We start from the raw sequence: 19,892 nt of genomic DNA on the forward strand, positions 1-19,892 counted from the left end.
TTTTACCAATATTTCGATAATACTTCATGTTTTCTCACGATATGTGATTTAGCCAGAAATCTGAGAATTTCGCATAATATTGCATTTTTAAGCAAGTTTTCTTACGTTTTGCTTTGTACTAAAAATCATTGAATTTAGCAATATTTTGACGTTTACTATCCTCTTTTCCTTTATGTCAGTTAAACAAAATACCATCGAATTAGGCAATATTTTTCCGTTTTTCCACGTTTTTGTGAATTTTCATTTTATTGTTAATAATTCATTAAATATACGATAAAAATGATGGAAACACATAATTGATTAGAAAAAACCTTAAATTCTTCATTTTCAATCAACTATTTGTTTCTCGTTAAAATACTCAGTAAGATATTGAAAAGGGAAGGAGTTCTGTTTTTATTGCATATATCGACGTTTCAGCCGGATTTGAGGGGTTTTACGCGAACATCTTCCATCGGTAATATAAACGGAAAATCAGGAACAATTTTGAGTATTTTAATGAAAACACATTGATTTTTATCATTTGTATTGGAAACCAACATCTTTACAAGTCTTTTCTAGAATCTAAATAATACGAAACCTCGCTTTATGGTTTAAAGTTAAAATCCTCAAATTTGGTAATATAGCGATTTTTTTAACGTTTTTCATGTAGTGTGACATTACTTAAATATATTGATTTTTACCAATATTTCGATAATACTTCATGTTTTCTCACGATATGTGATTTGGCCTTCAAATCTCAGAATTTCGCAAATTTTGAATTTTTAAGGAAGTTTTCTTACGTTTTGTTTTGTACTAAAAATCATTGAATTTAGCAATATTTTGACGTTTATCATCCTCTTTTCCTTTATGTGATTTAAATAAAATATCATCGAATTAGGCAATATTTTGCCGTTTTTCCACGTTTTTGTGAATTTTCAGTTTATTGTTATTATTTCAATATATATACGATAAAAATGATGAAAACACATAATTGATTAGAAATTAACATTAAATACTTCATTTTCAATCAACTATTTGTTTCTCGTTAAAAAACTGAGTAAGATATTAAAAAAGCGAGAAGTTCTGTTTTTATTGCATATATCGACGTTTCAGCCGGATTTGAGCGGTTTTACGTGTACATCTTCCATCGGTAATATAAACGGAAAATCAGGAACATTTTAGAGTATTTTAATGAAAACACATTGATTTTTATCATTTGTATTGGAAACAACATCTTTATATGTCTTTTCTAGGATCTAAATATTACGAAACCTCGCTTTATGATTTGAAGTTAAAATCCTCAAATATGGCAATAGAGCGATTTTTGTAATGTTTTTCATGTAGTGTGACTTCCCGTGAATGTATTCGTTTTTCTACCAATATTTTGATACTACTTCATGTTTTCTCACGATATGTGATTTGGCCTTCAAATCTCAGAATTTCGCAAATTTTGCATTTTTAAGCAAGTTTTCTTGCATTTCCTTTCGTACTAGAAGTCCTCGAATATTTTAACGTTCATCATCCCCTTTTCCTTTATGTGATATAAACAAAATATCATCGAATTAGGCAATATTTTGCCGTTTTTTCACGTTTTTGTGAATTTTCAGTTTATTGTTATTAATTCATGATATATACGATAAAAATGATGCAAACACATTATTGATTAGAAAGTAACATTAAATACTTCATTTTCAATCAACTATTTGTTTCCCGTTAAAATACTCAGTAAGATATTGAATAGGGAAGGAATTCTGTTTTTATTGCATATATCGACGTTTCAGCCAGATTAAAGCGGTTTTACGGGAACATCTTCCATCAGTAATATAAACGGAAAATCAGGAACATTTTAGAGTATTTTAATGAAAACACATTGATTTTTATCATTTGTATTGGAAACAACATCTTTACATGTCTTTTCTAGAATCTAAATAATACGAAACCTCGCTTTATGATTTGAAGTTAAAATCCTCAAATTTGGTAATACAGCGATTTTTTTAACGTTTTTCACATAGTGTGACATTACGTAAATATATTGGTTTTTACCAATATTTCGATACTACTTCATATTTTCTCACGATATGTGATTTGGCCTTCAAATCTCAGAATTTCGCAAATTTTGCATTTTTAAGCAATTTTTCTTGCGTTTTGTTTTGTACTAAAAATCATTGAATTTAGCAATATTTTGACGTTTACCATCCTCTTTTCCTTTATGTGATTTAAACAAAATACCATCGAATTAGGCAATATTTTTCCGTTTTTCCACTTTTTTGTGTATTTTCAGTTTATTGTTAATAATTCATTAAATATACGATAAAAATGATGCAAACACATAATTGATTAGAAAAAAACTTAAATACTTCATTTTAAATCAACTATTTGTTTCTCGTTAAAATACTCAGTAAGATAATGAAAAGGGAAGGAGTTCTGTTTTTATTGCATATATCGACGTTTCAGCCGGATTCGAGCGGTTTTACGAGTACATCTTCCATCGGTAATATAAACGGAAAATCAGGAACACTTTAGTTAATTCTAATGAAAACACATTGATTTTTATCATTTGTATTTGAAACAACATCTTTATATGTCTTTTCTAGGATCTAAATAATACGAAACCTCGCTCTATGATTTGAAGTTAAAATCCTAAAATATAGCAATAGAGCGATTTGGTTAATATTTTTTATGTAGTGTGACTTCACGTGAATATATTCGTTTTTTACCAATATTTCGATACTATTTCACGTCGAATCACGATATGTGATTTGGCCTATATATATCAGAATTTCGCATAATATTGCCTTTTAAGCAAGTTTTCTTGCATTTCCTTTCGTACTAAAAGTCATCGAATATAGCAATATTTTGACGTTTATCATCCCCTTTTCCTTTAACTGATATAAACAAAATATCACCGAATTAGGCAATATTTTGCCGTTTTTCTACGTTTTTGTGAATTTTCAGTTTATTGTTATTAATTCATGATATATACGATAAAAATGATGCAAACACATTATTGATTAGAAATTAACATTAAATAATTTATTTTCAATCAACTATTTGTTTCTCGTTAAAATACTCCGTAAGATATTGAAAAGGGAAGGAATTCTGTTTTTATTGCATATATCGACGGTTCAGCCGGATTAGAGAGGTTTTACGTGTGTATCTTCCATCGGTAATATAAACGGAAAATCAGGAACATTTTTGTTAATTCTTATGAAAACACATTGATTTTTATCATTTGTATTAGAAACAACATCTTTATATGTCTTTTCTGGGATCTAAATAATATGGAACCTCGTTTATGATTTGAAATTAAAATCCTCAAATTTGGTATTATAGCGATTTTTTTCACGTTTTTCATGTAGTGTGATTGTACGTAAATATATTCGTTTTACCAATATTTCGATAATACATCATATTTTCTCACGATATGTGATTTAGCCTGAAATCTGAGAATTTCGCATAATATTGCATTTCTAAGCAAGTTTTCTTACGTTTTGTTTTGTACTAAAAATCATTGAATTCAGCAATATTTTGACGTTTATCATCCTCTTTTCCTTTATGTGATATAAACAAAATATCATCGAATTAGGCAATATTTTGCCGTTTTTCCACGTTTTTGTGAATTTTCAGTTTATTGTTATTAATTCAATATATATACGATAAAAATTATGCAAACACATAATTGATTAGAAATTAACATTAAATACTTTATTTTCAATCAACTATTTGTTTCTCGTTAAAATACTCAGAAAGATATTGAAAAAGGAAGGAGTTCTGTTTTTATTGCATATATCGACGTTTCAGCCGGATTTGAGCGGTTTTACGTGTACATCTTCCATCGGTAATATAAACGGAAAATCAGGAACATTTTAGAGTATTTTAATGATAACACATTGATTTTTCTCATTTGTATTAGAAACAACATCTTTACAAGTCTTTTCTAGAATCTAAATAATACGAAACTTCGCTTTATGATTTGAAGTTAAAATCCTCAAATTTGGTAATATAGCGATTTTTTTAACGTTTTTCATGTAGTGTGACACTACGTAAATATATTGGTTTTTACCAATATTTCGATACAACTTCATATTTTCTCACGATATGTGATTTGGCCTTCAAATCTCAGAATTTCGCATATTTTGCATTTTTAAGCAAGTTTTCTTGCATTTTGTTTTGTGCTAAAAATCATTGAATTTAGCAATATTTTGAGGTTTACCATCCTCTTTTCCTTTATGTGATTTAAATAAAATATCATCGAATAAGGCAATATTTGGCCGTTTTTCCACGTTTTTGTGAATTTTCAAATTATTGTTATTAATTCAATATATATACGATAAAAAAATGCAAACACATAATTGATTTGAAATTTACATTAAATACTTCATTTTCAATCAACAATTTGTTTCTCGTTAAAAAACTGAGTAAGATATTGAAAAAGCGAGAAGTTCTGTTTTTATTGCATATATCGACGTTTCAGCCGGATTCGAGCGGTAATACGTGTACATCTTCCATCGGTAATATAAACAGAAAATCAGGAACATTTTAGTTAATTCTAATGAAAACACATTGATTTTTATCATTTGTATTGGAAACAACATCTTTATATGTCTTTTCTAGGATCTAAATAAAACGAAACCTCGCTTTATGATTTGAAGTTAAAATCCTCAAATATAGCAATAGAGCGATTTTTGTAATGTTTTTCATGTAGTGTGACTTCACGTGAATGTATTCGTTTTTTTACCAATATTTCGATACTACTTCATGTTTTCTCACGATATGTGATTTGGCCTTCAAATCTCAGAATTTCGCAAATTTTGCATTTTTAAGCAAGTTTTCTTGCATTTCCTTTCGTACTAGAAGTCATCGAAAATTTTGACGTTTAATTTTGACCCTTTTCCTTTATGTGATATGAACAAAATATCATCGAATTAGGCAATATTTTGCCGTTTTTCCACGTTTTTGTGAATTTTCAGTTTATTGTTATTAATTCATGAAATATACGATAAAAATGATGCAAACACATTATTGTTTAGAAAGTAACATTAAATACTTCATTTTCAATCAACTATTTGTTTCCCGTTAAAATACTCAGTAAGATATTGAATAGGGAAGGAATTCTGTTTTTATTGCATATATCGACGTTTCAGCCGGATTAGAGCGGTTTTACGTGTATATCATCCATCGGTAATATAAACGGAAAATCAGGAACATTTTAGTTAATTCTAATGAAAACACATTGATTTTTATCATTTGAAACAACATCTTTATATGTCTTTTCTAGGATCTAAATAATATGGAACCTCGCTTTATGATTTGAAATTAAAATCCTCAAATTTGGTAATATAGCGATTTTTTTCACGTTTTTCATGTAGTGTGATTGTACATAAATATATTCGTTTTTTACCAATATTTCGATAATACTTCACGTTTTCTCACGATATGTGATTTAGCCTGAAATCTGAGAATTTCGCATAATATTGCATTTTTAAGAAAGTTTTCTTACGTTTTGTTTTGTACTAAAAATCATTGAATTTAGCAATATTTTGACGTTTATCATCCTCTTTTCCTTCATGTGATTTAAATAAAATATCATCGAATAAGGCAACATTTTGCCGTTTTTCCACGTTTTTGTGAATTTTCAGTTTATTGTTATTAATTCAATATATATACGATAAAAATGATGCAAACACATAATTGATTAGAAATTAACATTAAATACTTCATTTTCAATCAACTATTTGTTTCTCGTTAAAAAACTGAGTAAGATATTGAAAAAGCGAGAAGTTCTGTTTCTATTGCATATATCGACGTTTCAGCCGGATTTGAGCGGTTTTACGTGCACATCTTCCATCGGTAATATAAACGGAAAATCAGGAACATTTTAGAGTATTTTAATGAAAACACATTGATTTTTATCATTTGTATTGGAAACAACATCTTTACAAGTCTTTTCTAGAATCTAAATAATACGAAACCTCGCTTTATGATTTGAAGTTAAAATCCTCAAATTTGGTAATATAGCGATTTTTTTAACGTTTTTCATGTAGTGTGACATTACGTAAATATATTGGTTTTATCAATATTTCGATACTACTTCGTGTTTTCTCACGATATGTGATTTGGCCTTCAAATCTCAGAATTTCGCAATTTTGCATTTTTAAGCAAGTTTTCTTGCGTTTTGTTTTGTACTAAAAATCATTGAATTTAGCAATATTTTGACGTTTACCATCCTCTTTTCCTTGATGTGATTTAAACAAAATATCATCGAATTAGGCAATCTTTTTCCGTTTTTCCACGTTTTTGTGAATTTTCAGTTTATTGTTAATAATTCATTAAATATACGATAAAAATGATGCAAACACATAATTGATTAGAAAAAACCTTAAATACTTCATTTTCAATCAACTATTTGTTTCTCGTTAAAATACTCAGTAAGATATTGAAAAGGGGAGGAGTTCTGTTTTATTGCATATATCGACGTTTCAGCCGGATTCGAGCGGTTTTACGTGTACATCTTCCATCGGTAATATAAACGGAAAATCAGGAACATTTTAGTTAATTCTAATGAAAACACATTGATTTTTATCATTTGTATTGGAAACAACATCTTTATATGTCTTTTCTAGGATGTAAATAATACGAAACCTCGCTCTATGATTTGAAGCTAAAATCCTCAAATATGGCAATAGAGCGATTTTGTTAATGTTTTTTATGTAGTGTGACTTCACGTGAATATATTCGTTGTTACCAATATTTCGATACTATTTCATGTAGAATCAGGATATGTGATTTGGCCTTTATATATCAGAATTTCGCATAATATTGCCCTTTAAGCAAGTTTTCTTGCATTTCCTTTCGTGCTAAAAGTCATCGAATATACCAATATTTTGACGTTTATCATCCCCTTTTCTTTATGTGATATAAACAAAATATCATCGAATTAGACAATATTTTGCCGTTTTTCAACGTTTTTGTGAATTTTCAGTTTATTGTTATTAATTCATGATATATACGATAAAAATGATGCAAACACATTATTGATTAGAAATTAACATTAAATACTTCATTTTCAATCAACTATTTGTTTCTCGTTAAAAAACTGAGTAAGATATTGAAAAAGCGAGAAGTTCTGTTTTTATTGCATATGTCGACGTTTCAGCCGGATTAGAGCGGTATTACGTGTACATCTTCCATCGGTAATATAAACGGAAAATCAGGAACATTTTAGAGTATTTTAATGAAAACACATTGATTTTTATCATTTGTATTAGAAACAACATCTTTATATGTCTTTTCTAGGATCTAATTAATATGGAACCTCGCTTTATGATTTGAAATTAAAATCCTCAAATTTGGTAATATAGCGATTTTTTTCACGTTTTTCATGTAGTGTGATTGTACGTAAATATATTCGTTTTACTAATATTTCGATAATACTTCATGTTTTCTCACCATATGTGATTTAGCCTGAAATCTGAGAATTTCGCATAATATTGCATTGCTAAGCAAGTTTTCTTGCATTTTATTTTGTACTAAAAATCATTGAATTTAGCAATATTTTGACGTTTATCATCCTCTTTTCCTTTATGTGATTTAAATAAAATATCATCGAATTAGGCAATATTTGGCCGTTTTTCCACGTTTTTGTGAATTTTCAGTTTATTGTTATTAATTCAATATATATACGATAAAAATGATGCAAACACATAATTGATTAGAAATTAACTTTAAATGCTTCATTTTCAATCAACTATTTGTTTCTCGTTAAAAAACTGAGTAAGATATTGAAAAAGCGAGAAGTTTTGTTTTTATTGCATATATCGACGTTTCAGCCGGATTAGAGCGGTTTTACGGGAACATCTTCCATCAGTAATATAAACGGAAAATCAGGAACATTTTAGAGTATTTTAATGAAAACACATTGATTTTTATCATTTGTATTGGAAACAACATCTTTACATGTCTTTTCTAGAATCTAAATAATACGAAACCTCGCTTTATGATTTGAAGTTAAAATCCTCAAATTTGGTAATATTGCGATTTTTTTAACGTTTTTCATGTAGTGTGACATTACGCAAATATATTAGTTTTTACCAAAATTTCGATACTACGTCATGTTTTCTCACGATATGTGATTTGGCCTTCAAATCTCAGAATTTCGCAAATTTTGCATTTTTAAGCAAATTTTCTTGCGTTTTGTTTTGTACTAAAAATCATTGAATTTAGCAATATTTTGACGTTTACCATCCTCTTTTCCTTTATGTGATTTAAACAAAATACCATCGAATTAGGCAATATTTTGCCGTTTTTCCACGTTTTTGTGAATTTTCAGTTTATTGTTATTAATTCATGAAATATACGATAAAAATGATGCAAACACATTATTGTTTAGAAAGTAACATTAAATACTTCATTTTCAATCAACTATTTGTTTCCCGTTAAAATACTCAGTAAGATATTGAATAGGGAAGGAATTCTGTTTTTATTGCATATATCGACGTTTCAGCCGGATTAGAGCGGTTTTACGTGTATATCATCCATCGGTAATATAAACGGAAAATCAGGAACATTTTAGTTAATTCTAATGAAAACACATTGATTTTTATCATTTGAAACAACATCTTTATATGTCTTTTCTAGGATCTAAATAATATGGAACCTCGCTTTATGATTTGAAATTAAAATCCTCAAATTTGGTAATATAGCGATTTTTTTCACGTTTTTCATGTAGTGTGATTGTACATAAATATATTCGTTTTTACCAATATTTCGATAATACTTCACGTTTTCTCACGATATGTGATTTAGCCTGAAATCTGAGAATTTCGCATAATATTGCATTTTTAAGAAAGTTTTCTTACGTTTTGTTTTGTACTAAAAATCATTGAATTTAGCAATATTTTGACGTTTATCATCCTCTTTTCCTTCATGTGATTTAAATAAAATATCATCGAATAAGGCAACATTTTGCCGTTTTTCCACGTTTTTGTGAATTTTCAGTTTATTGTTATTAATTCAATATATATACGATAAAAATGATGCAAACACATAATTGATTAGAAATTAACATTAAATACTTCATTTTCAATCAACTATTTGTTTCTCGTTAAAAAACTGAGTAAGATATTGAAAAAGCGAGAAGTTCTGTTTCTATTGCATATATCGACGTTTCAGCCGGATTTGAGCGGTTTTACGTGCACATCTTCCATCGGTAATATAAACGGAAAATCAGGAACATTTTAGAGTATTTTAATGAAAACACATTGATTTTTATCATTTGTATTGGAAACAACATCTTTACAAGTCTTTTCTAGAATCTAAATAATACGAAACCTCGCTTTATGATTTGAAGTTAAAATCCTCAAATTTGGTAATATAGCGATTTTTTTAACGTTTTTCATGTAGTGTGACATTACGTAAATATATTGGTTTTATCAATATTTCGATACTACTTCGTGTTTTCTCACGATATGTGATTTGGCCTTCAAATCTCAGAATTTCGCAATTTTGCATTTTTAAGCAAGTTTTCTTGCGTTTTGTTTTGTACTAAAAATCATTGAATTTAGCAATATTTTGACGTTTACCATCCTCTTTTCCTTGATGTGATTTAAACAAAATATCATCGAATTAGGCAATCTTTTTCCGTTTTTCCACGTTTTTGTGAATTTTCAGTTTATTGTTAATAATTCATTAAATATACGATAAAAATGATGCAAACACATAATTGATTAGAAAAAACCTTAAATACTTCATTTTCAATCAACTATTTGTTTCTCGTTAAAATACTCAGTAAGATATTGAAAAGGGGAGGAGTTCTGTTTTATTGCATATATCGACGTTTCAGCCGGATTCGAGCGGTTTTACGTGTACATCTTCCATCGGTAATATAAACGGAAAATCAGGAACATTTTAGTTAATTCTAATGAAAACACATTGATTTTTATCATTTGTATTGGAAACAACATCTTTATATGTCTTTTCTAGGATGTAAATAATACGAAACCTCGCTCTATGATTTGAAGCTAAAATCCTCAAATATGGCAATAGAGCGATTTTGTTAATGTTTTTTATGTAGTGTGACTTCACGTGAATATATTCGTTGTTACCAATATTTCGATACTATTTCATGTAGAATCAGGATATGTGATTTGGCCTTTATATATCAGAATTTCGCATAATATTGCCCTTTAAGCAAGTTTTCTTGCATTTCCTTTCGTGCTAAAAGTCATCGAATATACCAATATTTTGACGTTTATCATCCCCTTTTCTTTATGTGATATAAACAAAATATCATCGAATTAGACAATATTTTGCCGTTTTTCAACGTTTTTGTGAATTTTCAGTTTATTGTTATTAATTCATGATATATACGATAAAAATGATGCAAACACATTATTGATTAGAAATTAACATTAAATACTTCATTTTCAATCAACTATTTGTTTCTCGTTAAAAAACTGAGTAAGATATTGAAAAAGCGAGAAGTTCTGTTTTTATTGCATATGTCGACGTTTCAGCCGGATTAGAGCGGTATTACGTGTACATCTTCCATCGGTAATATAAACGGAAAATCAGGAACATTTTAGAGTATTTTAATGAAAACACATTGATTTTTATCATTTGTATTAGAAACAACATCTTTTTATGTCTTTTCTAGGATCTAATTAATATGGAACCTCGCTTTATGATTTGAAATTAAAATCCTCAAATTTGGTAATATAGCGATTTTTTTCACGTTTTTCATGTAGTGTGATTGTACGTAAATATATTCGTTTTACTAATATTTCGATAATACTTCATGTTTTCTCACCATATGTGATTTAGCCTGAAATCTGAGAATTTCGCATAATATTGCATTGCTAAGCAAGTTTTCTTGCATTTTATTTTGTACTAAAAATCATTGAATTTAGCAATATTTTGACGTTTATCATCCTCTTTTCCTTTATGTGATTTAAATAAAATATCATCGAATTAGGCAATATTTGGCCGTTTTTCCACGTTTTTGTGAATTTTCAGTTTATTGTTATTAATTCAATATATATACGATAAAAATGATGCAAACACATAATTGATTAGAAATTAACTTTAAATGCTTCATTTTCAATCAACTATTTGTTTCTCGTTAAAAAACTGAGTAAGATATTGAAAAAGCGAGAAGTTTTGTTTTTATTGCATATATCGACGTTTCAGCCGGATTAGAGCGGTTTTACGGGAACATCTTCCATCAGTAATATAAACGGAAAATCAGGAACATTTTAGAGTATTTTAATGAAAACACATTGATTTTTATCATTTGTATTGGAAACAACATCTTTACATGTCTTTTCTAGAATCTAAATAATACGAAACCTCGCTTTATGATTTGAAGTTAAAATCCTCAAATTTGGTAATATTGCGATTTTTTTAACGTTTTTCATGTAGTGTGACATTACGCAAATATATTAGTTTTTACCAAAATTTCGATACTACGTCATGTTTTCTCACGATATGTGATTTGGCCTTCAAATCTCAGAATTTCGCAAATTTTGCATTTTTAAGCAAATTTTCTTGCGTTTTGTTTTGTACTAAAAATCATTGAATTTAGCAATATTTTGACGTTTACCATCCTCTTTTCCTTTATGTGATTTAAACAAAATACCATCGAATTAGGCAATATTTTTCCGTTTTTCCACGTTTTTGTGAATTTTCAGTTTATTGTTATTAATTCATTAAATATACGATAAAAATGATGCAAACACATAATTGATTAGAAAAAACCTTAAATACTTCATTTTCAATCAACTATTTGTTTCTCGGTAAAATACTCAGTAAGATATGGAAAAGGGGAGGAGTTCTGTTTTTATTGCATATATCGACGTTTCAGCCAGATTCGAGCGGTTTTACGTGTACATCTTCCATCGGTAATATAAACGGAAAATCAGGAACATTTTAGTTAATTCTAATGAAAACACATTGATTTTTATCATTTGTATTGGAAACAACATCTTTATATGTCTTTTCTAGGATGTAAATAATACGAAACCTCGCTCCATGATTTGAAGCTAAAATCCTCAAATATGGCAATAGAGCGATTTTGTTAATGTTTTTTATGTAGTGTGACTTCACGTGAATATATTCGTTTTTACCAATATTTCGATACTATTTCTTGTAGAATCACGATATGTGATTTGGCCTTTATATATCAGAATTTCGCATAATATTGCCTTTTAAGCAAGTTTTCTTGCATTTCCTTTCATACTAAAAGACATCGAATATAGCAATATTTTGACATTTATCATCCCCTTTACCTTTATGTGATATAAACAAAATATCATCGAATTTGGCAATATTTTGCCGTTTTTCCACGTTTTTGTGAATTTTCATTTTATTGTTATTAATTCATGATATATACGATAAAAATGATGCAAACACATTATTGATTAGAAATAACATTAAATACCTCATTTTCAATCAACTATTTGTTTCTCGTTAAAAAACTGAGTAAGATATTGAAAAGGGAAAGAGTTCTGTTTTTATTGCATATATCGACGTTTCAGCCGGATTAGAGCGGTATTACGTGAACATCTTCCATCGGTAATATAAACGGAAAATCAGGAACATTTTATAGTATTTTAATGAAAACACATTGATTTTTATCATTTGTATTAGAAACAACATCTTTATATGTCTTTTCTAGGATCTAATTAATATGGAACCTCGCTTTATGATTTGAAATTAAAATCCTCAAATTTGGTAATATAGCGATTTTTTTCACGTTTTTCATGTAGTGTGATTGTACGTAAATATATTCGTTTTACTAATATTTCGATAATACTTCATGTTTTGTCACGATGTGTGATTTAGCCTGAAATCTGAGAATTTCGCATAATATTGTATTTTTAAGAAAATTTTCTTACGTTTTGTTTTGTACTAAAAATCATTGAATTTAGCAATATTTTGACGTTTATCATCCTCTTTTCCTTCATGTGATTTAAATAAAATATCATCGAATAAGGCAATATTTTGCCGTTTTTCCACGTTTTTGTGAATTTTCAGTTTATTGTTATTAATTCAATATGTATACGATACAAATGATGCTAACACATAATTGATTAGAAATTAACATTAAATACTTCATTTTCAATCAACTATTTGTTTCTCGTTAAAAAACTGAGTAAGATATTGAAAAAGCGAGAAGTTCTGTTTTTATTGCATATATCGACGTTTCCGCCGGATTAGAGCGGTTTTACGGGTACATCTTCCATCGGTAATATAAACGGAAAATCAGGAACATTTTAGTTAATTCTAATGAAAACACATTGATTTTTATCATTTGTAATGGAAACAACATCTTTATGTGTCTTTTCTTGGATCTAAATAATATGGAACCTCGCTTTATGATTTGAAATTAAAATCCTCAAATTTGGTAATATAGCGATTTTTTTCACGTTTTTCATGTAGTGTGATTGTACGTAAATATATTCGTTTTTACCAATATTTCGATAATACTTCATGTTTTCTCACGATATGTGATTTAGCCTGAAATCTGAGAATTTCGCATAATATTGCATTTTTAAGCAAGTTTTCTTACGTTTTGCTTTGTACTAAAAATCATTGAATTTAGCAATATTTTGACGTTTACCATCCTCTTTTCCTTTATGTCATTTAAACAAAATACCATCGAATTAGGCAATATTTTTCTGTTTTTCCACGTTTTTGTGAATTTTCATTTTATTGTTAATAATTCATTAAATATACGATAAAAATGATGGAAACACATAATTGATTAGAAAAAACCTTAAATTCTTCATTTTCAATCAACTATTTGTTTCTCGTTAAAATACTCAGTAAGATATTGAAAAGGGAAGGAGTTCTGTTTTTATTGCATATATCGACGTTTCAGCCGGATTTGAGGGGTTTTACGCGAACATCTTCCATCGGTAATATAAACGGAAAATCAGGAACAATTTAGAGTATTTTAATGAAAACACATTGATTTTTATCATTTGTATTGGAAACCAACATCTTTACAAGTCTTTTCTAGAATCTAAATAATACGAAACCTCGCTTTATGATTTAAAGTTAAAATCCTCAAATTTGGTAATATAGCGATTTTTTTAACGTTTTTCATGTAGTGTGACATTACTTAAATATATTGATTTTTACCAATATTTCGATAATACTTCATGTTTTCTCACGATATGTGATTTGGCCTTCAAATCTCAGAATTTCGCAAATTTTGAATTTTTAAGCAAGTTTTCTTACGTTTTGTTTTGTACTAAAAATCATTGAATTTAGCAATATTTTGACGTTTATCATCCTCTTTTCCTTTATGTGATTTAAATAAAATATCATCGAATTAGGCAATATTTTGCCGTTTTTCCACGTTTTTGTGAATTTTCAGTTTATTGTTATTATTTCAATATATATACTATAAAAATGATGAAAACACATAATTGATTAGAAATTAACATTAAATACTTCATTTTCAATCAACTATTTGTTTCTCGTTAAAAAACTGAGTAAGATATTAAAAAAGCGAGAAGTTCTGTTTTTATTGCATATATCGACGTTTCAGCCGGAATAGAGCGGTTTTCGTGTATATCTTCCATCGGTAATATAAACGGAAAATCAGGAACATTTTAGAGTATTTTAATGAAAACACATTGATTTTTATCATTTGTATTGGAAACAACATCTTTATATGTCTTTTCTAGGATCTAAATAAAACGAAACCTCGCTTTATGATTTGAAGTTAAAATCCTCAAATATAGCAATAGAGCGATTTTTGTAATGTTTTTCATGTAGTGTGACTTCACGTGAATGTATTCGTTTTTTTACCAATATTTCGATACTACTTCATGTTTTCTCACGATATGTGATTTGGCCTTCAAATCTCAGAATTTCGCAAATTTTGCATTTTTAAGCAAGTTTTCTTGCATTTCCTTTCGTACTAGAAGTCATCGAAAATTTTGACGTTTAATTTTGACCCTTTTCCTTTATGTGATATGAACAAAATATCATCGAATTAGGCAATATTTTGCCGTTTTTCCACGTTTTTGTGAATTTTCAGTTTATTGTTATTAATTCATGAAATATACGATAAAAATGATGCAAACACATTATTGTTTAGAAAGTAACATTAAATACTTCATTTTCAATCAACTATTTGTTTCCCGTTAAAATACTCAGTAAGATATTGAATAGGGAAGGAATTCTGTTTTTATTGCATATATCGACGTTTCAGCCGGATTAGAGCGGTTTTACGTGTATATCATCCATCGGTAATATAAACGGAAAATCAGGAACATTTTAGTTAATTCTAATGAAAACACATTGATTTTTATCATTTGAAACAACATCTTTATATGTCTTTTCTAGGATCTAAATAATATGGAACCTCGCTTTATGATTTGAAATTAAAATCCTCAAATTTGGTAATATAGCGATTTTTTTCACGTTTTTTCATTTCCTTTCATACTAAAAGACATCGAATATAGCAATATTTTGACATTTATCATCCCCTTTACCTTTATGTGATATAAACAAAATATCATCGAATTTGGCAATATTTTGCCGTTTTTCCACGTTTTTGTGAATTTTCATTTTATTGTTATTAATTCATGATATATACGATAAAAATGATGCAAACACATTATTGATTAGAAATAACATTAAATACCTCATTTTCAATCAACTATTTGTTTCTCGTTAAAAAACTGAGTAAGATATTGAAAAGGGAAAGAGTTCTGTTTTTATTGCATATATCGACGTTTCAGCCGGATTAGAGCGGTATTACGTGAACATCTTCCATCGGTAATATAAACGGAAAATCAGGAACATTTTAGAGTATTTTAATGAAAACACATTGATTTTTATCATTTGTATTAGAAACAACATCTTTATATGTCTTTTCTAGGATCTAATTAATATGGAACCTCGCTTTATGATTTGAAATTAAAATCCTCAAATTTGGTAATATAGCGATTTTTTTCACGTTTTTCATGTAGTGTGATTGTACGTAAATATATTCGTTTTACTAATATTTCGATAATACTTCATGTTTTGTCACGATGTGTGATTTAGCCTGAAATCTGAGAATTTCGCATAATATTGCATTTTTAAGAAAGTTTTCTTACGTTTTGTTTTGTACTAAAAATCATTGAATTTAGCAATATTTTGACGTTTATCATCCTCTTTTCCTTTATGTGATTTAAATAAAATATCATCGAATTAGGCAATATTTTGCCGTTTTTCCACGTTTTTGTGAATTTTCAGTTTATTGTTATTAATTCAATATATATATACGATAAAAATGATGCAAACACATAATTGATTAGAAATTAACTTTAAATGCTTCATTTTCAATCAACTGTTTGTTTCTCGTTAAAAAACTGAGTAAGATATTGAAAAAGCGAGAAGTTTTGTTTTTATTGCATATATCGACGTTTCAGCCGGATTAGAGCGGTTTTACGGGAACATCTTCCATCAGTAATATAAACGGAAAATCAGGAACATTTTAGAGTATTTTAATGAAAACACATTGATTTTTATCATTTGTATTGGAAACAACATCTTTACATGTCTTTTCTAGAATCTAAATAATACGAAACCTCGCTTTATGATTTGAAGTTAAAATCCTCAAATTTGGTAATATAGCGATTTTTTTAACGTTTTTCATGTAGTGTGACATTACGCAAATATATTAGTTTTTACCAAAATTTCGATACTACTTCATGTTTTCTCACGATATGTGATTTGGCCTTCAAATCTCAGAATTTCGCAAATTTTGCATTTTTAAGCAAGTTTTCTTGCGTTTTGTTTTGTACTAAAAATCATTGAATTTAGCAATATTTTGACGTTTACCATCCTCTTTTCCTTTATGTGATTTAAACAAAATACCATCGAATTAGGCAATATTTTTCCGTTTTTCCACGTTTTTGTGAATTTTCAGTTTATTGTTATTAATTCATTAAATATACGATAAAAATGATGCAAACACATAATTGATTAGAAAAAACCTTAAATACTTCATTTTCAATCAACTATTTGTTTCTCGGTAAAATACTCAGTAAGATATGGAAAAGGGGAGGAGTTCTGTTTTTATTGCATATATCGACGTTTCAGCCAGATTCGAGCGGTTTTACGTGTACATCTTCCATCGGTAATATAAACGGAAAATCAGGAACATTTTAGTTAATTCTAATGAAAACACATTGATTTTTATCATTTGTATTGGAAACAACATCTTTATATGTCTTTTCTAGGATGTAAATAATACGAAACCTCGCTCCATGATTTGAAGCTAAAATCCTCAAATATGGCAATAGAGCGATTTTGTTAATGTTTTTTATGTAGTGTGACTTCACGTGAATATATTCGTTTTTACCAATATTTCGATACTATTTCTTGTAGAATCACGATATGTGATTTGGCCTTTATATATCAGAATTTCGCATAATATTGCCTTTTAAGCAAGTTTTCTTGCATTTCCTTTCATAATAAAAGACATCGAATATAGCAATATTTTGACATTTATCATCCCCTTTACCTTTATGTGATATAAACAAAATATCATCGAATTTGGCAATATTTTGCCGTTTTTCCACGTTTTTGTGAATTTTCATTTTATTGTTATTAATTCATGATATATACGATAAAAATGATGCAAACACATTATTGATTAGAAATAACATTAAATACCTCATTTTCAATCAACTATTTGTTTCTCGTTAAAAAACTGAGTAAGATATTGAAAAGGGAAAGAGTTCTGTTTTTATTGCATATATCGACGTTTCAGCCGGATTAGAGCGGTATTACGTGAACATCTTCCATCGGTAATATAAACGGAAAATCAGGAACATTTTATAGTATTTTAATGAAAACACATTGATTTTTATCATTTGTATTAGAAACAACATCTTTATATGTCTTTTCTAGGATCTAATTAATATGGAACCTCGCTTTATGATTTGAAATTAAAATCCTCAAATTTGGTAATATAGCGATTTTTTTCACGTTTTTCATGTAGTGTGATTGTACGTAAATATATTCGTTTTACTAATATTTCGATAATACTTCATGTTTTGTCATGATGTGTGATTTAGCCTGAAATCTGAGAATTTCGCATAATATTGCATTTCTAAGCAAGTTTTCTTACGTTTTGTTTTGTACTAAAAATCATTGAATTTAGCAATATTTTGACGTTTATCATCCTCTTTTCCTTCATGTGATTTAAATAAAATATCATCGAATAAGGCAACATTTTGCCGTTTTTCCACGTTTTTGTGAATTTTCAGTTTATTGTTATTAATTCAATATATATACGATAAAAATGATGCAAACACATAATTGATTAGAAATTAACATTAAATACTTCATTTTCAATCAACTATTTGTTTCTCGTTAAAAAAACTGAGTAATATATTGAAAAAGCGAGAAGTTCTGTTTTTATTGCATATATCGACGTTTCAGCCGGATTTGAGCGGTTTTACGTGCACATCTTCCATCGGTAATATAAACGGAAAATCAGGAACATTTTAGAGTATTTTAATGAAAACACATTGATTTTTATCATTTGTATTGGAAACAACATCTTTACAAGTCTTTTCTAGAATCTAAATAATACGAAACCTCGCTTTATGATTTGAAGTTAAAATCCTCAAATTTGGTAATATAGCGATTTTTTTAACGTTTTTCATGTAGTGTGACATTACGTAAATATATTGGTTTTATCAATATTTCGATACTACTTCGTGTTTTCTCACGATATGTGATTTGGCCTTCAAATCTCAGAATTTCGCAAATTTTGCATTTTTAAGCAAGTTTTCTTGCGTTTTGTTTTGTACTAAAAATCATTGAATTTAGCAATATTTTGACGTTTACCATCCTCTTTTCCTTGATGTGATTTAAACAAAATATCATCGAATTAGGCAATCTTTTTCCGTTTTTCCACGTTTTTGTGAATTTTCAGTTTATTGTTAATAATTCATTAAATATACGATAAAAATGATGCAAGCACATAATTGATTAGAAAAAACCTTAAATACTTCATTTTCAATCAACTATTTGTTTCTCGTTAAAATACTCAGTAAGATATTGAAAAGGGGAGGAGTTCTGTTTTATTGCATATATCGACGTTTCAGCCGGATTCGAGCGGTTTTACGTGTACATCTTCCATCGGTAATATAAACGGAAAATCAGGAACATTTTAGTTAATTCTAATGAAAACACATTGATTTTTATCATTTGTATTGGAAACAACATCTTTATATGTCTTTTCTAGGATGTAAATAATACGAAACCTCGCTCTATGATTTGAAGCTAAAATCCTCAAATATGGCAATAGAGCGATTTTGTTAATGTTTTTTATGTAGTGTGACTTCACGTGAATATATTCGTTTTTACCAATATTTCGATACTATTTCATGTAGAATCAGGATATGTGATTTGGCCTTTATATATCAGAATTTCGCATAATATTGCCCTTTAAGCAAGTTTTCTTGCATTTCCTTTCGTGCTAAAAGTCATCGAATATACCAATATTTTGACGTTTATCATCCCCTTTTCTTTATGTGATATAAACAAAATATCATCGAATTAGACAATATTTTGCCGTTTTTCAACGTTTTTGTGAATTTTCAGTTTATTGTTATTAATTCATGATATATACGATAAAAATGATGCAAACACATTATTGATTAGAAATTAACATTAAATACTTCATTTTCAATCAACTATTTGTTTCTCGTTAAAAAACTGAGTAAGATATTGAAAAAGCGAGAAGTTCTGTTTTTATTGCATATGTCGACGTTTCAGCCGGATTAGAGCGGTATTACGTGTACATCTTCCATCGGTAATATAAACGGAAAATCAGGAACATTTTAGAGTATTTTAATGAAAACACATTGATTTTTATCATTTGTATTAGAAACAAC

The sequence above is a fragment of the Procambarus clarkii genome, chromosome 17 (assembly GCF_040958095.1).
Source record: "Procambarus clarkii isolate CNS0578487 chromosome 17, FALCON_Pclarkii_2.0, whole genome shotgun sequence".
Classification (NCBI taxonomy): Eukaryota; Metazoa; Arthropoda; class Malacostraca; order Decapoda; family Cambaridae; genus Procambarus; species Procambarus clarkii.